Consider the following 25,669-nt stretch of genomic DNA (forward strand, 5'->3'; position numbering starts at 1 on the left):
AAGGAGACTACTTCTTTAACAGAATATGTGTAGTTTTATAAGTCTTTATATGACTACACCATTGTAACAACACCAGTTGGATCCATTCAAAATGAAAATGTTCTGTTTTAAATTAATCAGCCAGTATCAACTGAAAAAGGCATGGCAGATTATGCCCATTTACCATAATTTTCATTTAAATTCATATTTACTTTTGTGAGCTGGATTTGGGGCTGTTCTGACTTTGGGAAAACTTATTTGTTAAGTAGCTTGCTTTTCCTCAGGGTTTTCAGCTCTTTCTGCTGTCAGGTTTTTAAGGCTGATTAAGGTCACCCTGTGCCACAGATGAACTGCAAGGTGGGCGCGCAAGGTTTTGCGGAGTGGGCACGGCCAGGTGCACCGAGTTCTGAACCTCTGTTCAAATGTGACAAAGCTCCACGGCATGATGGTGGAAGACAGAAAGGTCATTCTCTGCCGGGGAACGAGCTGGTGATTGTCCTCTCTGGAACGCAAAGCAATAATTACTGTCAGCTCTTCTCTCCCAGTGTGATGGTGTGGACCAAGGCAGGCAGAACTGGAGGGGTGTCTGACAGCACTGCCTGCTCCCAAGAGAAGACCTTGAACGCAAGGTCCTAATGTCTAGTAAGTGATTGACTGTAGAATGTCAGATACTCATGAATCCAGTTAGGCTGAAATATTACTATAGAAATCATTCATTAAGAGAGGAAGGTGATGTTACTTATAAAAACTACACCATATTAACCGCACCTTTTCCCCCAAACCCAATGAACACCCAATGATTTGCAATTGTTATACAGTAAACTAAAAATAATTCAAGATTAAAATATTAATTTCAATATGCATTTGTCATAAAGGAATCGTAATTATTATTCAATGATATTTAAATCACATTTTAATATCTGCCACCTAAAATGTGCCCACTGTGACTACTATGCAGGTTTAATGCTGGTTTAGTTTTAATATAATTATATTGTGCTATCTATCTATCTATCTATCTATCTATCTATCTATCTATGATAATGTCAGATTGATTTACTGTTGCGATAGAGTGCAGATCATATTCAATTTTGGTTAGCTAATTTCTTGGTTTTGCTATAATCTCATTTGGAAATAATGCCATGTAAACTATCTAGCCTATACCTACAACATCATTGGCCAACATTTGTTCAACCACAGCACACAGCAAAAATGGTACAATGCAATGTCCTTTCCGAATAATTGATGGAAGAAAGTTAACAGCAGTTTGCAATGCATTTGCTGTGACTCTCTAGTCTGACATCGGTTTTGAGGGGGTTCCCCGCGGCCGAAGGCAGTTCCGAGGGGATCCCCCTGGTGTAACGTAGGTTCCGAGCCTGCGCCGGTAGGACAGCTGCATTGTTTGCTAGCCAGGTGGCTAACCTCAACGTTACAGGTGGGTAGTGGAAACTATTGGCAGCTAGATTGTTAACTTTTTGTGTAGTTAATGTCAATGACTAGCTAACCATTGTTCAGTATTTTTAGTTTTAATTAGCAATGAGTTAAGAGCACAAACAGTTGCTAGCCGCTGTATAGTCATCCCAAAATGTTAATGATTTCATGGATGCCATACACATGCCAGTGCTGGCTAGCTAGCACCACTTCAGTAACGTTAGTAATCTAGATAACCATACAGCTGGTTTCATGAAGCTGTGTAGCAGAGTGGCCAACCAGTTTGAACAAATGTGGCTATGTGTATGTAGTGTGTACCTGGCTACACCATGTTTTGGTTATCGGTTAATAACCGATTATTTTATTATATCATGTGGGGTTTGCATGTGAATCCATTGAAAACACCTTTAAATGAAATATAAATGATTATATAGCTGTAAATCAACATTTATCTCATGAGCTAAATGCATTGTTAATCATACTGCAGCCTCTGCACTGATTTGAACTGGCTAGCTTGCTAGCTATTTAGCTAGCCTTGCGAGAGATACTTTAGCTGGGTGTCATGCTAAAATGGGGATAGTATGAAACAATTGGGACATGACACACAAGAAAAGCTAGAGAATTACTTCATTTTGCAATCATGGAATAAAGGTTTTATTAATATATAAATGTATGTTGGAAACAATGTAATTGGCTTGACTTTATTGTTTGTTTCACCAATGAAAGAAAAATGTCATATTTTCAGGGTGCTGGAAATTCAGTGAATAGATACGAATGGATTGTGAGACTAGACTGGCCTAACATGCATAGAAATGTGACTGAAGTTGCTGAAAATATATCCATTACAGGGAGGAATGTGACTGTAACTCATTTCTCTTTAGTCTTAAAGGAAAAACACAGTTTATTCTTGGAATACAAACGTGGCATCTGTTTAACTCTTTAATGTGTAAGTTGATATCATGTCAGTTCTTAAATATTGAATTTTATGAGAGACATTTAGTAAGCTCTTTTTATCTTGAGCCATAGTCTACATCCCCAGTGAACATTTTTGTGGTCAAACCTATGAAATGGTATCTTGGCATTCAGGGGAAAACCCGATCTACATTTGTTTGAAGAATTAATGTTTTTTAGTCTAGTATAGTAACCAGGCTATATCCGGGTAAAACCTGAGCTATACTGTGGTTAATTTAGTCTGTTATTTCAAAGCGTCTCTCAACCTAGATTTCCACCTCTCTGGACGATTAGATTCCAGCTTTTGCTCACTGGGTTTGGTTTTGCCTGCGTTAAGAATAGACCATTCCTTTAGGCAGTGTTTTAAAATCATTAGACTGAGCACAACGGTAAATCACGGTATCATCTGCCTGAACATATTAGATTGTATTGGCAATTAATAGAAAGTTATTTATATCCATAACAGCAAGTTCGCTACTGTAGACATTTAAATTGTAAGAGCATGAAAATATGTTTTGAAGGCATACAGATTTATGGCTTTGCTAGGTAATGGAAGAATAAAAGATAGCTGTAATTCTGAATGTCAGTGTAAGAAAATTAGTCTTGGTTTTAAATATCCATCCTCAGTGAAGTACAGAAGGCTTGGGCTTTGAAGCACAATGTTGTGCCTTGCTTTAATGTTTTCAATTAAACTTTGTTTAAGCAAACATGAATATGCAAATGATAAATTACACGTCATTTGTCTCTTGTCTCTCATTTGTCATTCACAGTCAATTAGCAGGGTTGACTGTTACTGAGTCTTTCATAATTAAACCATCTTAACTCAAAAAGGAGGTCACAAGGAAAAGCCACTTGCTCATCGTAGATTCCCGCTCATTCATTTTGGAATCCTCAGTGAGCCTACAAATCTCACTTGAGTTCATGTTTATTGATAGCAAACCTTGCCAATAGTTTAGGAAACTTGTAGAGGAACCAACATGCATGCCTTCCTGCCAACTGTCCTGCATCTCAGGAGAGACATGTTAATTTGAGCACAATCTCATCACGCACACAGCCACCTCCAATAATCACATGCTTTTTATTTTTTGAATGCTATAGATCAGAATGGGTAGCACTGTCGCCTCACAGCAAGTTGGTCCTGGGTTCGAATCTGCCCTGTCAGTTTTTTCGCATGTACAAATATGCTGTGGCATGCTAGTTACTCAATTTCTGTCCTCCCTTTTCCTATTGATCCTTTCTGTTAAGGACATGCTACATTACAGGTATTTAGCAGAGTTACTCCAGAGCGACTTATGCAACTTTTTACATAGCATTTAGATTGCATAAATTTATACAACTGCATACTGAAGCAATGCAGGTTAAGTACCTTGCGCAAGGGTACTGTACAACAGCAGCGTCCTACCAGGGAATTGAACCTGTGATACGTGAACGTTATACTACACTACACTTGTATTGTTGATAAGTCAAATAAGGTGTATTGGTAAGAAAAATACTAGCATTGATACTAAAGACAGGTGTTTCTAAATGCATTAAAATAGTGTTTAATGGAAATCAGCACGTTAACCACATATGAATTGTTTGATGGAATACAAAGCCAAATAAAGAAAAAAAATGTCTTTGTCCCAAACATTATAGAGCTCACTGTATGTGTGTTAGGTTTATTAATATGATTGTAAGCTAATGATAGTCTTTTAATTTAATGTGTAGATGTCAAAGACAAAATGATTAAGTGACTGATTTAATGTTGAGTTTTAGAATCCCATTTAAGGGACTATGCAGATGCTAGCCTAATAACCAAACATGTACAATACAGGTGCCCCCAATGTAGAATGATACATGGGTATCAGACATTGTCTTTATATAACTTCTCATAACATTTTGATTGTAAATTAAATGTAAGCACAGCTCTGAATACATTCTTCCCCAAATTGCAATTTTTACCCTCTATTACACTTTTGAGGGATTATTTTTCCGCTTTTCAGTATAACTGGCTTGGTCTTGTTGATGTGAACAAAATCATGATAACCCGCAATAGTGACTATACTGGGAACAAAAAGACTTGACAGGTTCTGATTTTTGATAATTACTTGACAGCCAATTCTATTCTTGTCCTTTAGTATCAATATTGGACTTGACTTTCAAAAGAGATCACTGCACTCTGATTTTGATACCCAAGTAGTGGAAGAATTTGTTTATCACATCTCACTAACTACAACAGCTTCCACCCTAAATCTGCTCAGGTCATGGCCCCTCAGCTTGTGCTCTGTGGAAAGCCACGTCTCTTTCTGTATTAAACTATGGAGCTCAAAGGCTTCAGTAGAAACAAGTACACATACTGGGTGAAGGTAGGATTTAAAAAATCTTGCAATATTAGAACTTGCAGTATTGTCTTATTTGCCGTTTACACTGTTGCAACCTTTCAGGCACATCTGCTTGGCAGTCACACACAAATAAAACATCTTATGTACTGAATGTGGACATGCCAGATGCAAATGAAACAAGGTAAGGCTGGAAACCAAGCCACCAAAAGTTGGGTGAACAAATCTATACTCTGCGCAGAGTGCCTAGAAAACAAACTAGAAATGAAATTAAAAAGTGACTGGCAACTGTGTATCCCCTGAATTTCTGTGATTCAGCTGGATCTGCAAAAAACATGCACAATTCTGGTGGTCCTCTAAACTATGATAACCCATCATCATGTCTGTTGGCGTCAAGGCATCACAATCATTACCTTTTCTGGTGTCTGTGATCATGAATATGAAATTTCCCACTGTTCCACTAGTAGGGCTAAACAGTAGTTTAGCACTACATAAAACCATACAGCTTACATATCTTGACCAGAAACATATCTCAAAAAGAGCAATTACATCTTAACTTAATTGTGCCTGTGTGTCATGATTCATATTTATATAGTCATGTAGTAACTAGAACAATGGAATGCTTTCTCCCCACTCACTCCCATGTTCTGAGCATAATTACTTTTTGTACATAGTCAAGTCCAAGAAATAAGATGTTATGCTGATGTGAATTTCCCACATTTGATCATTTATAAAAGGCCAGCAGTTACGTCATCGAATGATACTCATTTTTCTTGATTCTCAAAGACCACATAATGAATGAATAATTTTCATTTCATTTTCCACGATTAAGGGGCACAGCCTTAAGGATCAACTGTGCATCCTCATTTAATGACTTCCTCAGAAAGCAATGACTCTTTAAGCCAAGTTTTATTCAGGCGACAAAGCGCAGGAGAGATCTATTTTATTTGGAGTAGGAACAGTGTGATACATTGCATGTATTGTGGGACTGTCCCATGCACTAGATATACAAATGATCTCAAATTATTTCATTTGTTAGCTTGTTATATTCATATAGCCTAATTAATGTCAATGTGTTTTAGATACATACAACATGAATACACTCTTGGTTAAACATCATTTCAAGGGTATATTTGCAAGATGACTAAAATGCAGCCAACAACCCTTGTCCACTTTGGACATATTGTTGACATATTTATTTTTTTTACATTTGGACATCAAGAAAATTTGAAAATTAAGAAAAAATTGGAATTATGCAAGGATATGCATGAAAAAGGAAAAAATGCCACATTCCTTGCAAGTATGAAAATGATGGCTTGAGCAGTGGCCACTGTCTGTTGCTGTGCATCTTCTCCATCCTTGTTCTTTGATGATGGATCAACCTTAGTCAAGTCATGCTTCACTGGCTCTTTCCTGCAGACATATGAAATTCCACCTTTACAGTTTACATCTCAGTTTGAGGGATAGTTCCATTTCTGTGATTTTCTTGATGCCATTTAAGTTTTAATGTATGTTTTTGATTAGCTAGCTTTACTGTAGCTTGTATATGGATATTTGTTTTTATGTGGTCTAAAGTAGGGCTGCCCAACCTTGTTCCTGGAGATATACCATCCTCTAGGTTTTCACTCCAACCCTATTAAAGCACACTTCATCCAACGCCTAGATATCTTGTTCACCGTCTAATTAGTAGAATCAGACATGCCAAATTAGGGTTGAAATGAAAACCTACCGGACGATAGATCTCCAAGAACAGGGTTGGGTAGCCCTGGTATAAAGAAAATGTCTGGTTGGCTTCTGTTAGCATTGTCATTCCTTAGAAAGTCCAAAGACAGAAACAATAAATGGCCTAGTATTATGTTCATACTGCCTGCCTACCCCTGGACTCTTTTTTGAAATCAAGTATATCATCACCCTAGGTTCCATAGGCTGTACATGTGACCATGTAAAATGTCTATCCTCAGTTATACATACAAATATCACCATCTTTTTCTTACATCACGGTTTTTTTTTTTTTTTTTGCCATATATGTGTTTCAGCTGAAAAGGGGAAACAAAATATACAGATTTAAATATGAAAAGGCTCCATTTGCATCTAACATGCAGCTTTATAAAGTGTCTTGAACATTACATCCTCATCCAAGTTGTTCAGTATCAGGGAGTTCATTGTGTAACACTTCATGTCCCTCTGGATTCTGTGGTAATTACATGTAATGAATATCTTAATTATGTAAACGCTTCTGATAATTTCACATTTGTCCTCGGTGTAGTTTATATTCCTGGATCTCAAGTGCAGTCTCTACAGATATTGAAACCAAGACCTACCCTTGCCACATCCTTTCTATTTTCAGTCACTGGATCTCACAAGGGAACCTTGGGTATTGATATATGCACAGCGGGCACAAGTGATATCTTCGAGAGGACATCTCTACTTTAATGCCTCTGGAATTACTGTCCATTACTTTACTCATTCCTTTATTTTTGCATCTTTGTAGCAAGGGTTAGAGCTGATGAAATCACCACTTCTTGATGCCTTGGGCATTTGTCTTTTGGGGAGCCCCAGAACAAAGGGCTTTCTTTGCTACCTCAGAAGACTGCAGCTCAAAGCTTCACAGCAACCACCTGATCCTTAACCACTCATCAGTTTCTTTCAGCACATTAGGAAAGCCAAAAGGACTCCATCAATCCCACCTGAAGTTTTCTTGAGTCTAAATAAAGTTAGCTATAATTATTCTTGTCTAGATATAGATTGCTCTGTGTGCGTGTGTGTGTGTGTGTGCGCGTATGCATGTGTGTGTGTGTTTGTGCCAAATGCAAGATAAGATTTTATTACTTGTGTCTCTTAAAAGAAAAGGATAAGTACCTGTTTTTGGTGAGCACGTTTTGGATAGTTGTTGGTGAGAAAGATGTGCCTTGTGACCGGCGAGATTGAGATTGGTGGTGTTCAGTAAGAGGGGAAAGTTGTGAGCACATGGATTCAATAAGAGTTTTGGACCTGATTTCCAATGATCTTTACACGATTTCAACTAGCATCAATGAATCATTACAAACATTTATTTATTGCAATATATGCACAACATTATTAGCATGCATAATATGAAATACCATAATAAATAAATAAGTCCGTAAGCCTAATGCTGAGTGTATATTACATTGTACATTTTGTGAGTTGATTTTCCTGTTGTCAAGATAGAGCATGCATGTGGAATCTGAGACACAGAGTACAACAAGGATAACCTGTGGTCCTGCTATTCATGTTAACATGGATGTAAAATAATATGGTCCCATGTTTATTTGATGACATCAGCAGCATTGTGCACCTGTCTCTCACATACAAGCTCACAAACATACCTTCTGAAACCATTCGTCCATCATCTCTTCTCACAGTCTTTTTGAGCATAAGCACAGACCTCGAAAGGTCAATCTGATAAAAGCAGGCTTTTCAAGGCAATCTGATGTGCTGTGCCTTATTTTGTCAAATCCAATAATGACAGAACAGATGCTGTGTACTGACTGAAATGGCACTTTCATCTGCTTCCAAGAAACATATCTGTCGACACAAAAATGTCCTGCTATTCTTTTAATGTCTCTCTATTATTCTCCTACTTCAATAAATACATTTCAGTAGTATACAAAACAGCTGCTTTGTATTTTAACGAAACCGAGTAAGATTTTATTTTATTGGATAAATTAATGCAAATGTAAATTTGTGGTAAGATGACAAATCATGAAGTGATACAAATTGCAGTGCACTACCTTTGTTCTTCACTTTGTCTTTAACAAGCCGCTAATTGGCACCTATAAAGTAATGTTCCTGTAAGCCAGAAGGGGAAAGGTTTTTTTTTTTTTTTTTTCCCCTCAAAACCTGAGAATATTCAAACGATTTAAACAAGAAGAAAATTAAACTAATTCCTTGGGCTTATTATCATTGTGATTGTCAAGCCTGTTCTTACCAGTCATTCGCTTTGTTTCCTGCCAGAACATTGCATTGAAACAGTCATGCACCCAGAACAGGTGTTCTCTATTTGTTCATATATTATTTATTTTCTTTTTTGGGGGGCACATTCAGAACACAATTACTGGATCTGTACACATTCATGACTGCACACTTGCTGATGGCAACAGAGATTCTTTAATGGGACTAACCTGCATATAAGCACCTTTTGCGGAAGAATCGATGAGTGTTGTCACAAATATATATCTTAGTAGGACCACTTCATGATTACAAACAAAAAATATGACCAGCATTTGCCACTTCTTATAATTTCACTTCCAAACCATGATTTTCCCTCCTTGCAATTGCATTCCAGATTGGGGATATTACGATATACAAACCTGAACTGTTACAGTATATTTGGAAAGTTGATACGAAATGGATAATGTTAGCTAAGTGCTTTGATATTATTTTATCATATTTTTATTAGGGAACAAGATGGAAAAACTAACTATATTAATGTATGTACACATGTGGCAGCATAGCACAAACTAATTTCAAACAAGCCTAGTATGAATTTACTGGAAAAGTATTGTAAGTGGCCCCTTATTGCTGAAATTAACTCAAATGTACAAAATGTCCTTACCAGTTGCCCTGAGGCATTAGAAGGCGGCCAGAACTTAACAGCAAACTTTCTGGCCTGGTAGGTCATGTCACACATTGTGGTTTCATCATTATTCTATGCACATTTAATGTTTCGCCTGAGTCAAAAATATTCTTAGACACTTAATTTTACATGAAGTAATTAACAGCCTTTGAATAGGAATGATTCCAGCTGACAGATTTTGATCACTAGTTGCAGGTTATTCTTGCATCCCATATGCTTAAACTCAAAAGAGTATTCATGAGATATTTTGGTACAACTGAGAGAGGGTTTTTTGACTTTCATCAACCGAGCATAAATTGATTCACTTTCTTGTGCAAGAGAAGTGTTATATTCATCCTACAGAATTCCAGATGCTATTATACTGTGGAATTTATTTACTTATTTTTGCTACCTATCTATCCTGTAATATTTAGAATGTATTTTAATGTCTACTGAATAATCTAATTAGTTTTAGTTTGTTGGTGCTTTGGGTTTTTAAGAAAACATCACAAGATGAGATCTTTTCCAGTGAATAACCACTAAGATAAGAAATGTATAAAGCAATCCATTGACTGGCTGAAACATGTGCAGCAGCTATAATACTGACACAAAACAACACACTCATGTTACTTATACTCTGTCATCTTGGCTATTGTAGCCTGGGAATTTTTTAACTGATGTTAAGATTCTCGTATTGGCCTTTATAAGGGACTGCACAACAGACATGTTTATTACCTAGCCTGAATGCCATCTTTGGTCTGCCAATGCTAGCCTGTGCTGTGTTCTGATGAAACACATGGCACATGGACATGAAAGTTACACCTAAAGAAACAAATGGGTTTGATTTTATTGTTGTTCACATTTAGTTTTTATTTTTTGCTTTTATGAATTTGGTCTTATTTAAATAATATGTGAATGGTCTGAATCTTTACATGGCAGTTCATTCTGGTTTCTGTAAAAAAATATATATGATAGAATAGATAGATGTCATAAGTAACATTCAGATTTGCGTTTCCTGTGAAAAAGATGTGATTCTAGTAGCCTACAATTGCATACTTGCTGAGGCAGGACATTTGATGTCATTAGGAACTGGATTGGTAATGGTAGGTTAAGGTGAAATGCAGGCTAGAGTGCTTTATGTTGCAAAAGAAAAAAAAAGAAAAAATAAAATCACCATGGTATAAAAACTCATCATAATAGCTATTTATCACCAAATATCACTTTCAATTCTTAGTTAACACTTTCTTTAATATTTGCTTGTCTGGCACAAATGTTTTAAGAAACCAAGAGGACATTAAATACATTGTAGAACAGTAGCCTACTCTGAGACAAAGCATACATGAAAGCTCTGAGGAAGAAAAAAAAAAAAAAAAACATTTCAGGCTGTATATCGCTTGCTTTAAGGTGAGTTTGAATTATGAAAAAAAAATAATAATAAATAAATAACTGATAGAATGAACCGAAAACTGACATGGTGTTGCGCTTAGTCCACAAAAAAAATGTGCTTAGTCCACAAGAATTAGTGGACTATAAAGAACAGAGATAATGTTGGGGTTTTTTTTACACACTAACTCCGTATGGCAAGACATCTGTCTAAATTGCTGGCACGTTATAAAGATCCCAGCATGTGTGTCTCATTAATGGCACTACTGGGATCGTATTCGCATCAAACATGCAAAAAATGGCATAGCTCGCTTTAATGCTCACGACGTTCGAATAAATTTATGTGATGTTATATCACATAATGCATATAATATCTGTGACGCATCTCTGACCTTTTGTTTTTTTATGGAGAGATTCAGCGTAAATATAATTCTATTTCTGTCGCTTTTCACTTTTAATAAAGATTTTATGTGGGACGGGGGAGGGGTCTACAGTGCTGCTTCCCCTCAACCAACAGCCAGACGTGCGCACAGAACAAACCTCTCCGTTCGGACATCAAGCTGCCAACGATAGTGCTCTTGGAGCAACGCATGAGCTGCGGATCTCTGTCCACAAGCACCTCGCCACCAAAGTGCACCTCCCCTGTTCTCTGGAACTGACATTTGTCCACTAATTTAAGGTAAGGTTCTTCGGAATCCTTTTATAATACGTCTGTCTTGTAGCTGCCGTCAGTAGTGAGTCTCGTGAGTTTAAGAATAATAATTGCTCTATCACACATGCTGTTGCACCACCTTTGTCAGATCTGAGTTAATAGCTTGCATATGTTTGACTATTGTTTATTTTTTATTTATTTATTTATTTTTTTGAAAAATGGAAACAATGCTGTCAAAATATTAGAGATACACTGAGAATGCGCTGTCGCAAGTGGGTACATTATTTAAGTAGGCTACTTTGTATTTTAATGGAATATGGACGTGTGCGTAGATTGCAATGCCGCGCTCAGATTCCTTAAATTTTAGAATTGTAACGAATATTTGCGTGGCATTGTCCCTTGTTAAATCGACTTTTATAAACGCCATCGCATTAAATTATGGGCCACTTCGAGGTTCGACGAAGTAAATTATGTCTTATACTTTTAAGCTAATGGTTGAGTTTACTTTGGTTGGCTATAGCAGACTTTAAAGTGTGGGAGGTGAGAAAGTGATAATCTCTTGTCCGTCTTCATACCTGGTTGAATCCGTTTCCCTCATTTTACTGCTAACAGATTTTTCTGAAAATATTTATAACACTAAGATTTTCTGTGAATACTAATGCTCTGCAATGTTTAAAGTAGAATGCTTTGAGCAATTACTATTAATAACCATCATTGTACAACTGCATTGTTGGGCCTATTATTATTATTATTGTTGTTATTATTATTATTATTATCATCATCAATGTAAAGTATCTACCAGCATCTATATATTCAGATTATATTCAAAATTTCACATAGATTTCAAACAAATATATGGGAAAATGTGTTTATGTAATCTTATCTATTTTTCATTCTTTGTATTATGGACCCATGCTATTTGTAACCTGACAGTCGGTATGTGTCATTTGACTATAATGGGTTCACACATCCAAGTGATTGGATTGTGTTGTTCTTAGAGGACACTTCAATCAAGGCAGGCCTAGGATAAGGTAAAGGGAACATGCATTTATTTATGAATAATCTCATTTTGTGAGTCTTAGCTGTGAACAGCATATCTGAGATATTTATTTATTTATTAATACTGAACTGTAGCTGTTACAGCTGCAGTGTGAATCTTTGTTTGGGACAAGCTCACTCAACCTACCATCCATACTGCTGGGTTGTTGACAGAGACATTATTTTTAATAATCTATAACACTATAAAAAATGAATTTTTAGTGCTTATATGCACATAAAATAATATTATTAAGGCATACTCCTTATTACCGTATTAGTGCACATTACCTTAAGCCTTTGAACGATTATCTATGTGTTTGTGTGCATGTGTGACAGTGTGCTTCTTGTGGTTGCTCATAATGGGTTCCGTACATGATGAGTCGATTGTTATTTAATTTGGCATTTACCCCTCATATTTTCTATTTATTTATTTAGTGAATTAACACTGTAAATCTGTCCGCAGAAATTATTTGTTTTCCAAATGGCACTGAACACGGTTGGTATGCTCAGCTGACAAACAATTAGTGAAATCCCTCTCAAGGAAGGCAAGGAGCCGCATGTCATGAGCTGCTTTCTTACAAATGTGAGGCCCAGAGATCGATTCTGTGATGGCACTTTTCTGTCGCTTAGTCAGGCACAATGATGATTAATTTGCCACTTTGTGGCTTAATTTCTAAATCAGTGACTTTATAAACCCTCCACGTCCCTGCAGCGTATCTGATTAGTCTCCAAGGTGCGATCCAGCGAATGCACATGGACCCCCTCACCTCCTGATGCCTGAAACACTGGTAGAGGTAAAACAGGCCTCATCGCCTCCACTTCAAGAAGCGCAACAGACGGCAGATTACATTCCAATTTCAGTCATTCACTGTGATTAATTTACAATAATAACAACAATAATAATGATGCAAAATAAACAGCTACCATATGTGTTCATGATCAAATGATAAAAGCTGTCATTTTCTATCATGATTTATTGTAAATGATCAGAGATCAGGACTATTTATTAACATAAAACATCTATTTCTGTTTTATTTTGTTAATTACTTTTTCAGGGTTTTTTTTCAAACACTGAGGAGCAAAACAGTACCGATTAAGCATTACATATACTAGAAAGAAAAAAGATTGGTCAATATGAATAAAATGGCTTTATTGCATTGCATGTTGTAAGAAAACTTTCAATGTTTTGGCAAAGCCGTCATCAGGGAATGAAACAGAATATATACAGATGCAATGATTCAATGTCAGTGATAGTTGGTAATTAGTGTAGGTGCATGGAGGAGCCATATTGCTAACTCTTACCTGTTTTTTTATTCAGTGTTGTTTTTACAGTAATCCAAGTAATCCATTGATTGGGGACTGTTGATTGAAGTTTTTGTCAAATACGCCAACCCTAACAGTATGTAAAAATATGATCAATTCTCAATATTCTCAAAATTGGTTAGTTGAGTCTTTATTATCCCCATGGGGCAATTTGTTCCGCAGCGTAGTATACAGTAAATAAAAATAAATAACACTAAATAAATACCCATGACAACAGATAATCAAAAAAAATAACGTATTACTATAATTTATGAAGAAAACCAATGACAGTTGGGATAAATGAGTATTTAGTCCTGTTTGTTTTTAATATAGGAGCCTATATCTGTGCTCTGAAGGAAGTAATACAAATTGATCAAAAGGGATGCTGGGAATCGCTCAGAATGGACTGGGCCTTCCTTGTGGCTTGTATCTGGTACAGCTGGGAGAGATCAAATGTTTGCGCTGATGATCCTGCTAGCTACATTTACAATGTTGGCCAGTCTATTCTTCCACTTAAGATTTAGGTTACCAAACCAGCAGATCATACTATCAAAATGCTGAATAATTTAAAATTAAAATTTAAAGTATAAATAATAATAAAATTATATATATATATATATATATATATATATATATATATATATATATATATATATTCTGAGAATGTGTTTTGATGCTCACTAATATAAAGTGGGATCAAGTTCTTTGTTGAACCCTCTGCTGTGGAGTCAAGGCCTTTTTCACTGTCCTGCTCAGAAATATTCACATAGCCGAATAATTTCTTCCAAGGCCTCCAAATGCTGAGTCTTCTCTTTAGACTTCGGAATTGCAAAATACATTTTTGTTTTAAAACATTCTTTGTAGACATAAAGTCTCAAGAACCTTTTGCCAGTGCATAATGTCATCAGCTTGTGTACTAAAAAAGTTATGGTTTGTTTACGCAGGGCAGACAACGCAAAAAAGGTGAGGAGCCCCCAAAATCTGGTATTCCCACCCCATAGGTTACAAAATAAGGAACTGTTGTCGCTAAAACACTGGCATCGTAAAATAGTATACAGAGGTAGAACCGTAACTTTAATACTGTAAAATGGTGTATCGTGGGAGCAGATTGATTGAAAATCTCACCGTGAAAAATGAAATGATTGCAAATAAACCCGCTCTGGCAGGTGCAGGTGCGTCTTAAGGGTTTAAAGTCTGTCTGCAAAAGACATCGAATGAATACACATCAAAGCTGCAAAGGCATACTTTGTACAAATAGTCTAAATTAAAAAATATAGTCTAAATAAAAAGAATGTAAATAGGTGATGGAAATTCCATCTAGCTAGAGGCAAAAATAAAAAAAAGAAAATAAATCAACTTACTAATTTGCAGCAGGGTTGCCACCAGGGATCTATTTTTTTTTTTCCCCAAATGCCTTCAGTAGAAAGTTACTTTACTGTAATCAGGAATTGAGTTTCTATGTTTTTTTCTTTGTTTGTTTTTTTTGTCTTTGTCTTGTTTTTTTGAGTTCTTTCACCCAATCATTCACATGATTACAGGTTCTGTGGAATCCTTGGAGCTAGTCATGTAGGCATTTATGCATATTGGATGGAAACTTTATGCATATATAATTGTATTGTCACTGTTGGCTTTGTAAAGATAGCATGTGTATTGTCTTGAAACACAAAAATTATGTTATGCGAAGTCTACTTTGAGAATGCTGTAGGGGGGCAGTCAGTGGGATATTAATTTGACAAGCCTTGCTCATGATTTTTTATTAAAACATCTTTAGTATCTCAATCGTAAACCAGAATTGAAAGAAGAAAAGGATTGATAAAATAATCACTATTGATTACTTTAAAATGACAGATTCAGTTGAACAGTCAAATGTAAAAGGTAAGAAGTCATTCTCAGGGATGAGAGTGATTTGGCCATTAACTGATTTGGATAAATAGCCAATCAGAGAGTTCTCTGCAGAGATTATTCTTTTCTGTCAGTTTTTTCCACGGCGCGTAGGAACTGCCACCGTGGGCTATGCATGGCAAATTGTGGTCACTCACTCACGGACCTTTGAGGGACATTTTGTGGGACGCATGCGCAGGTGGTGCCAGCTAAAATGTGTCTGCGGAAGTGAGTTGCGCCGTGGGTCTGGACGGTTCCGTGCTTGTTCATATATATACTGTATCTATATACCAGACTATTAAACAACATAGGTGCAGACTGCATTCTTTGGCTAACTAGCATGGTGATGAAGCTGTCAGCAGTTGACACAGAGGATAGACCCAGACGAGCTACAGGCAAGTCTAATTAGTTAAAGCCAGTGGGAACATAGCCTCACTAAACACCTGCTATTTTTCCCCCTCCGTTGCAACTGCTTCACTGAAACAGCCCACTGATTGCCTCCTATCTTATTATAAAATTGGCACATTTTATGTTCCCACATATACCGCACCACAACAGAGCCCCACATCTTCAGGCTGACATTACTCATTTTTACTTTAACAGAAATGTTAAAATGAACTTGACTGGTATTAGTAACTAATAGCACAACTAATAAGCAATACTAAGTACTAAATACTTCAGAAGAAGAGGTGAACATGGTTAAGGGACCAAGGACGGATAAATTCCCATTTTAATAGTGCTGCCGTATCCATTCTACATTTATGTACATTTTCCTTTGCAAGTGTGCCCATCTATTGTTATTTTATTATCTGAATGTACAATCTGTATCATTATCAATAGCGCTGGATATTTTGCAGGTATGAACACTGTAGACCAGTGCTTAGTAATTCTTCCTCTCTGTCCAAGACTGCTAATACTCTGATCTGATGTTGTGAGCTTGGGGCAGGTACAGTAGCTTCGGTCTAATCTCCTCTGGGGTGATAAACATAACAGTGATGAATGGAGCCAGTGGTATGGTTTAACATCCTGAGCTCAGTGTTGTCTGGTGGGGTCAGCCATCTGATAGGAGAGTGCAGGTCCAGCCAGCTCCACACTTTGGAGTTGGCGGTGTTAACAGCTGCCGGTGTGCTGCACTGGTTCAGTATTCATGGTTATTGGTTTTTCCCGCAGATGTTTTGATGAATTGCTGTATTGCCGCTCAGGCATCTGTCAGCTCCTAGTGCACTTGAAGTGAAATGCATCCCTGGAACCTGTCCAGCCATGTGGACGGTGTTGTGGTATGTCATTGTGCTCCTCTGGTGTGATCTGTTGGATGTGCATTTTGGGAAAACAGGAGTAAACAAATAAGAAAAGAACGGCTAACTTAGGTGAAATTAAGAAATAACCTATTGTAAATTGTCACTGAAACCACATGCCTGTTGGGAACGTTTAGTCTCCCGGTCTCATATGCAGTAGATGGGTTCATTGCCCCAGTATGATGAGTTCATTTTTAATTATTGTACAATTTAGCAGATAATATTTGCTCTTAGTGCTGTGAAACAAGTATTGTTTGCATCAAGTTCACACATTGGCATTGTGCAGACACCTCTATCCAGAGACGTACTTACAGTTTACCTGTACATCCAATCAGTTTACACAGCTGGATATTTTACTGGAATAATTCAGGTTATATTCCTTTCTCAAGGGTGCAACAGCAGCCCCCCGGCTAGGAATCAAGCCCACAACCTTTGACTTTCTAGACTAGATCCATAACCATTGTATTATACTGCTGTCCCTGCTGACACATCTTTATAGAATCGAATTCTTGTATATTTGTCCAGTTCACTGCACAAATTAAGCGTACTCTTTTTGTGATAAAGTTATATCATGGAGAACAGAAGTGACATCAAGGAAATTAAACATAAAAGCAAACTCAATGCGTGGAAGTATATAATTTAAAATAGTATGCATCCACTTAGCTAAAGTAATGTTATAATTTCTTTTTGTAGCTAAAATTAGCCACCTGTCTGGTCTATCTGGTGACAGCAGGTAGCTTTTAGTTTGTAGTGACCCACCAAGAAGAAGAGAAGAGATCCAACTATTCTAGACAGAATTTTTTTTAATTTTTATTGCGAAGAACTGTTGTTGAGCATAAGAATACTGATGTTAAAATTTCAAACTAAAACTGATCTACCAAACTCTCGCTAAATTGTTTATTGTGCAATGTAAGATACTGCAGTTCCAAGCCTATGTGCACCAGCGGACAAGGTCAGTCAAGGCTAATTTGAAAACTAGGCTTCCTGACACATGAAAAGATTTTATATGATCTGTTATTCATTGGTTTGCTAAATTTTCAGAGCACAATAATGGTTTGCTCACCACAAATATCATAGACCATGTTTTACAGTATACAGTGCCATGAAAAAGTTCTATTATTGCATTTTTTTTTTTACAGTTTTACATTTGTATGCTCCTTTCTCTTGTGGCTCTTGATTTGCATGAAAGGGAGAAGTGACTTCACAATGTGGTTTCTGGCCTTGATGCCTTCATGTCAAATTTGATTTTGCCCTTCTGATTTGCACTTGATGAAAATTTAACTTGCAGAGCTCTATACAAGATCCATGCAGTGTAACTCATGTAAATGAGCCATGTACTAAAGCAATGTACTATTTTTGTGTTTCTGTTGTTGTTAATGACATACTCCACTATAAAATGACAAAAACAGAGAAGTCTTCTGCCTGGATGCCTAAGCCTAAGAGAATGGTCTCCATTTATGCTGTAAACGTTTTGAGAGAAATTATAGTATGTCCACTGAAAGTATTATTATATTTCTCTAAAACGAAACAGCCTTTGAAAAGCCAATGCGACCATTTCCCTGTATGTACTCATCAAATTCTAGAAATATGAGCCTGTGGTGTATTCAACTTTGGCAAACTTTATATTAATTACAATTGGAAAGCTAACTCTAGTTGTATTTGGACTTTCATCCCAGCATGGCATCTCTGTGTGTGTGTGTGTGTGTGCACGCACGTGTGTGTACATTTGAACGATGCTTAGATCTAAGTTACCTATGTGGAGGTGTGAGATAAGCTCCTTGCCCATGAATCACAGAGGTGGGTAACCCGGCTTCAAAGAGTAAAAAGACTGACCATGTATTTGCTCCACCACCATGCACTAAACCAGCTGATTCTAATTAGCATAACTCTAGAGCATGATAGGAGAACTAATTACTGTAATCAGCTGGTTTAGTGCATGTTGGTGGAGCAAATACATGGTAGGTCTTTTTACTCTTTGAAGCCGGGTTACCCACCTCTGATGAATCATAGACACTTTCTTTCACGTCAAAGGTTTAGAGTTCTCAGTAAATGAATGAAGCCGCCAGAACAGCTTCAGTGCACCTTGGCATAGATTCTACAAGTTTCTGGAACTCTACTGGAGGGATGGAACACCATTCTTCCAAAAGATATTCCCTTATTTTGTGTTTTGGTGATGGTGGTGGAGACCATGTCGGTCCAAAATCTCCCATGTTCAATTGGGTTGAGATCTGGTGACTGTGAAGGCCATGGCATATGATTCAGATCATTTTCATATCCATTAAACCATTCAGTGACCCCTCATGCCCTGTTGATGGGGGCATTGTCATCCTGGAAGATACCACTCCCATCAGGATAGAAATGTTTCATCATAGGATAAAGGTGATCACTCAGAATAACTTTGTATTGATTTGCAGTAACTGCAGTTACTCATTGGGTGGACCCAAACCAAGCCAGAAAAATGCCCCTCACAGCACAACAGAGCCCTCACTGTAGGGGTCAATTAATTCAGGCCTGTTCTGTTCTCTTGGTGTACGCCACACATGCACTCACCCATTTGTCAAGAATATGGTGAAGGATGACTCATCTGACCATGTCACTTTTTTCCACATGTCTGTAGACCAGTGCCTATGGTTTTTGCACCACTGAACTCTCAAATGTGCATTTGTCTTTGTAATGAGGGGTTTATGTACTGCAGCCCTACTATAATATCCCTCTCTGTGTAGTTGTCGACAGACTTTTCTTGTTGACACAGTCTGATCATGCCCCACATTGACCTTCTCAGTCACCTGAGGAAGAGTTGCTCTTCTGTTTTTCCTTACATATCACACTAATTCACAAGCATTATGGTCATCAAATGTAGCTTTCAACCACAATTTCCGACCCTATTTCTTTCCCATAGATCTAAAATCAGATGTCACTTTAGTCACTGTTCTTATTGAAGCACTATCCAGTTGAGCTTTGTGACTGAAGCTCCTGCCATCCATCCAAGTCACTTCATTCTTTTCATCTTGCGATCTTTATCCAAAATAGAGGTCAACTGGGCCTGCTCAGCATTTGTATACATGCCACTAAGCATGATAAGATGTTAATTGCTTAATGTTTATCATTCAGTAGACCTGTATGGAAGCATCTGCATTTGTTATGTTTCTCCACTCATTTGTTCCAGTTTTTCCTTTAATTTGTCACCCGTCTATATATATATATATATATATATATATGTGGTTGATTTGATTACATAGTGGTTGATTTAGTTGATTTACATCTTGGTTGATTTATTCCTCTCTGGCAAAAAAAAAAATACACAATAATATAGAATTTCCTATTCAAATTGCCTGCTAAGAAAATTAGAAATCTAGGGAATCAGATGGTAACTGGATACAAATGTCAGATCAAGGTATGTTTGAGATAATTAAATAATTAAGAGCATAGGTTGACACAAAATCCTGAAACAGATCTACCCTGGTTGTGCACCTCTGCTCTGAAGTGGTTTTGCTTTTCTGCAGTGAGGTAGCCCTTGTCTCTTTTTATAAAAAGTGGAAATGGGATGAAATGTTTATTATTATTTTTAAGATTATTAAATCAACAGCATAAACTTTGCAGAGCATATGCAGACAGCTCCCACCTCTAGCAGAAGCATTGTATATTGCCTCGTGCAAGGAATTTCAGAACTGTGTAAAATTTTGGTGTGTTTACAATTCTCATAAATATCTGTTTTGTCAGACCATTTTGCAAACACCGCATAACCACTAAATAAATCCAAGCATGAACAGAGCCAATAGGTTAATTGCAATGCAAATGAAGTATTATTTACAGCACCAGTTAGCCTGAAAACTGTGTTGATAAAGTTTAATCAGCTGTGTTTGTAAACTGACAGCCCACCATATCCGAAAGCATAATTTTACATATAGCAAATGATCACATTATAACCCTTTTGACTTGATCAGGGGAGGGAAATTCCAGTCCTGCAGGGCCAGTCTGCATGCAGGTTTTTGTTTCCACCAATTACTGGCTGAATGAGGTATTTGGCTGTATGCACCAACACTGATTCACTCATAGATTAAATCACGGTAAAACATTTCATATAGGGACACAAAACAGTCTTTGACTGTAATGCATGTTCTTATCAGGAAATTTAACTTAAAATATCAAATGTTGTAAATGTTACAGCTAATTAAGTAATTAAGGCCTGTAATTGGCATGTAAATCAGAAACAGATAAGGCCCTCATTGCCCATCTCTGGTCTAGAGAACATAAAGGACATACTATTGTCCTTAATCAGATGTTATCCTGCAAATAAAAATTCTTAAAACTTTCCTTTATGGAGTCATAGTCTACTTTCTTGCAGAAAAAAAAAAATATATATACACAAAATCGTAGTACATAACATTAACATTAGTGGAAATAGTCAGAGGTAATACCAAGTGTATGCCATTGCAATTGTTATTTCAGATTGATACTCTATTTTTTTCCACTAATGTGCAATGAAATGTTACAGGCTCTGAATCTTATTAAAATTTCTTTATACATTATCCTTGCACAAAAATCATTTTATAAGGCTCTGCAGCTAAACACTTTCCTGAGATTTATTAACTTTCCCATTCCCTGTATTACCATCAATAAACAAAATCCCATAGTTGCATTAAATTGAAAATGTGGCACATTGCCTTCAGACTCCTTCCTTCACAAAAGATCTCGTACAATCCCCAGTTACGTGTTCTCGTTCACTGAGTATCTTCTCAAGAAGACCTGTGTGGCTTGTGTTTCATAAATATTTTGTGAAGGTAAACCCTGTACTGAGTGAGTTTCTTGACATTGGTCCCTTGACTTCCCCCCTTCTGTGTCTGAGTAAAATGTAGAACGTTGGCTTTTTTGTGAAGCTGTACTTAATGGAAGTGTAGACTCTAGCTTTCAGTGGACAAACTATAATTTCTCTCAGAATGTTTACAGCATAAAGGGAGACCATTCGCTTAGGCTTAGGCATCCTGGCAGAAGGCTTATCTGTTTTTGTCATTTTATAGTGGGGTAGGTCATTAACAACAACAAAAAAAAACAACAACAATGGTACGTTGCTTTAGTACATGGCTCGTTTACATGAGTTGAATGGATCTTATACAGAGCTCTACTAGCCAAATGTTCATCAAGCGCAAATCAGAAGGCAGTAAAGCCAAAATCAATTTTGACATGAAGGCATCAAGGCCAGAAACCACATTGTAAAGTCACTTATCCCTTTCATGCAAATCAAGAGCCACAAGTGAAAGGAGCATACAAATGTAAAACTGTTTAAACTAAAACTTGTATTTATATGATGGCAAAAATGGCAGGTACCAGCAAATTACATTACATTACATTACATTACATTCATTTAGCAGACGCTTTTATCCAAAGCGACGTACAAAAAGTGCATTTTCATGATCGTAGACAACTGCTGAACACAGGTTCAGTAAGGTACAATTACTTATTTTGTAAAGCTATTTCTAGCCGAGGACAAAGAACACTATCCTGGTCTAACATCTGCAAAGCCAAACTAGGCAGAAGAATAAGCTAGAGTATTAGGACAAATACAATTTACCAAGAAGTGCAGGGATGGGGCAACATGTAACAAGTGACAGGAAAAAGTGTTTTTTTTTAATTTATTTTTTTTTATAAATATATATATACACAGCGTGGTGGTGGTTATTCTAGGTATAGTCTGAAAAGATGAGTCTTCAGGCCACGGCGGAAGATGGATAGTGAGGGGGAGGTTCGGAGAGGGACGGGGAGTTCGTTCCACCACTGGGGAGCTAGGGTGGAGAAGCTCTGTGATCCCTTTGGGCGGGTGGGAGGGGTTGCAAGACGCCCTGCTGCCGCAGAGCGGAGTGGTCGAGCAGGCACATAGAATTGAGTCATGTCCTGCAAGTAGATGGGGGCTGTCCTGTTGGCGGCAGTGTAGGCAAGGGTCAGGGCTTTGAATCGGGAGAAATTCCACAAAGAAATTCTCAGTTCTTTGTGGAAGGATGCATATTTGTCAACATTTATGCTTATTTATACTATATTTGTGTTTATTTATAATACTTAGTATAACCAAAACTAAAGTATGGCAGGTATGCTAGCTCTTGTAGGACATCCATGGCACTGAATGTATGGTTTGGGGAACTGAATTGCCATAACTGTATCTCACTTGCCAGTTCGATTCCCAGCTGGGGTTCTGCCATTGTTCCCTTGATTAAGGCACTCAACCTGAATTACTTCAGTTAAATGTCTATTGTCAACTGTATCAATGCATTTTATATTTTAAAAATGTCATCTGTGTAAGTCATTATGGAAAAAAAAATGTGTGTTGAAATGTAAATGTACAGTATTACTATTAGTAGTAGCAGTAGTAATAACATGGAATTTGCTTCAGATTTTGTACATGAAATATTCAAAAACAGATCATATTAATAGTAACTGATTCAGTGACCCACTCTGAACAATGGTGTTGTATACCTGTGGTCAGCAACACTGGTTTATCGACAACTGAGCATTGTGGACAAAAAGGGAGTTCACATGCAAAAAACAGAGCATTACACCAAGGGGGCAGGGCTTCTGGATGTTGTCAAGAAAATGAAAATAAAATGAAAATAGTAATTCAGACAGGATACATCTGATGTTTCCCTGCTTTATATAGTCAGTTACATGGTAAGGTGCAGCAGGTGCTGACCTTAGATGACTGATGGCAAGACAGGTGAACAGGGTGACTGGCTTTCATTGCAGGTTTTTTTTTCTTCTTCTTACAGCGTGCCTTAGAACCCAGTGGAAAAAAAAAACAAACCTCAGCATTTCACACAAGGTTATTAGAGTTTACTAAACAACCCTTCAGATGATGAAAGGGCTCGATAAGCAGTCTTTGTGTGAAACACACCTTATCTGAAACGGAACAAAGATTGCTGTTCTCCCAAGTGACACTCAAGGTGATGCATAAGCACAGGAGCGGCTTTAATTGGCTGTGTAGCAGCGAACAGTTATTTCTGTTAAATCGAGATGAAGAGCCGGGAATGTATTGTCCATGCCCAAGTTTGATCTGTTTTGGTTTGTAATTTGCTTTTCTCAGCAGAATTCAGGCTTTCAGTCCCCTGCTTTAATTTAATGCTTCATGGCAGTAGCAATCCTGTTTGTGAATAAATCAGACTTCTCAAAGTTAGAGTTTTGAGGGAGGAAAGTAAAGGAATTATTATGTACAATTTTAAACCATGAAGCCCACCCCCTTCCCTCCCTTCTTTGCCCCTCTCATCCTACTCCCAGTTCAATGTTCTGTCTCCTTAACACCCTCCACATGCATTTCATCACAGGAGTGCAGTTAATGATAAATATTCTGATAATTGCTGCCCTCAGGTCACATTTGCTTCAGTCATAATTGTGCTCGGAATCAATTATTCATTCAAACCTGACTGTGAACTGTGAAAAGATTTTCATAGGTACTGCATGTTCATCCATTGTCTACTCTCTCAGGGGTATGGCTACCCCACTTCTACTTGGTAATGTAACTAATCCTCTTAGTGCTGATGTCTATTCATGTAGCTAACCCCTGCAGATATCATTCCTTTAGATTATTTCCCAAAGTGGAGATAAATTATGAACTCAAGTTGTGCATTGGAATAAATAATGTTTGTAAATGGAATTAAAATTTAATTAAAATGATTATTTAAGTACAAAACTCAAATAGTAATTTCTGAGCATGTCTAGCTTTAAGCTAGGGGGCTCAAAAGCTGTCAGTAATGTAGAAAGCATGTAATTGTATTTATTTATTTATTTATTTATTGAGGATCAGTCTCGCGGTGTCAGCCTACAGCTGACTCAGAAATGCTTGGAAGTCGAAAAGACCATCCTGCAGATACAAGTAAATCCAATATCTACCCCATACCAGTAGCAGCGGAAAACCTAGAGAACCAATGGTTTAGAGCTGACAAAGGGAAGATGCCTGAGGACAACATCCTAAAAGAGCCTACCCTCAGAGCAGAGTAGGAGAAACGAGTGACAGGCAAGCAATTCTCTGGAGCTGAAGTAAAATGGAGGGGGTTGACATTCACCCCATGCACCAGTCAGCTTGCTGCCAAGATGCATGCTATGGAAAGCAGCTGCATGGTGGGAATGTGACTGAGCACTTGGCACATCAATAGCACTGGTGGAATAAAAAAGATAGCAGGAAAGATAAAATGGCGTACTCTAACATGTGAATGTGTGACACACGTTGAAGTAAGCCAGCTTCAAAGTTACACTACTCTTTTTAGGCATGAATGTGTATATTTGACTTTCTTGACATCACACTGTTGCATTGTCTTATAAACAATATATTTAATTACAAGTACGATATGCAAGAGTAGTATTGTAAAATAATACCTTGTGAAATTATGTATATGTATGCTTGTGTGGATGTGTGCCTCTTATGGCAGTGGAAATGGTATAGAGCACCTGCCACCCTCAAAATTCTATTTGAAATCATGTATATGCACGCACAGTTTTATACCTTATTCTGACACTGCACAATTTATTTAATGACTGAAGGCTACAATTTTTTTAGCACAAGCCAGAATGTTTCAAACTAGTTACTTTTACTAGTGTTTGAAATGAAAACTAACTAGTGGCAGTTTGTATTATAACACACTTTATTTTAATAGTGTATTAGTAAAAAAAAAAATAATAATACATTACAACTATTACATTTTTGAATCATGTAAAAACATTAAATAAACTCAAAGTAATAAAGCTTTTTCTTGCCATGCTACCAAAATACTTTTTCATATTTCACAAGGTTTGTCATATTTATGGATTATGTAAAGCCTTCTATTTATGATTATTCAAGATTATTTAAGCTGACTTTCCAAAAGTATGAATCAGATTGTCATGAGGA

The 25,669-nt window shown here is 37.1% G+C and overlaps 1 protein-coding gene across 2 annotated transcripts in view; it reads left to right on the plus strand.

Annotated features, from left to right (window-relative positions):
• Nucleotides 1-1,365: 1,365 nt before the first annotated feature.
• Nucleotides 1,366-25,669, plus strand: part of LOC118210639 (contactin-4) — a 97,206-nt gene continuing 72,902 nt past the window's right edge. Inside the window, exons 1-3 of one of the 2 annotated variants that reach the window (XM_035386975.1) lie at nt 1,366-1,411; nt 11,099-11,314; nt 12,286-12,318. The gene's annotated coding sequence lies outside the window, so the exon portion shown is untranslated. The remainder of the gene's footprint in view (nt 1,412-11,098; nt 11,315-12,285; nt 12,319-25,669) is intronic. The other variant, XM_035386974.1, reaches the window with a different exon arrangement.

Source organism: Anguilla anguilla, chromosome 13 (assembly GCF_013347855.1).
Source record: "Anguilla anguilla isolate fAngAng1 chromosome 13, fAngAng1.pri, whole genome shotgun sequence".
Taxonomy (NCBI): Eukaryota; Metazoa; Chordata; class Actinopteri; order Anguilliformes; family Anguillidae; genus Anguilla; species Anguilla anguilla.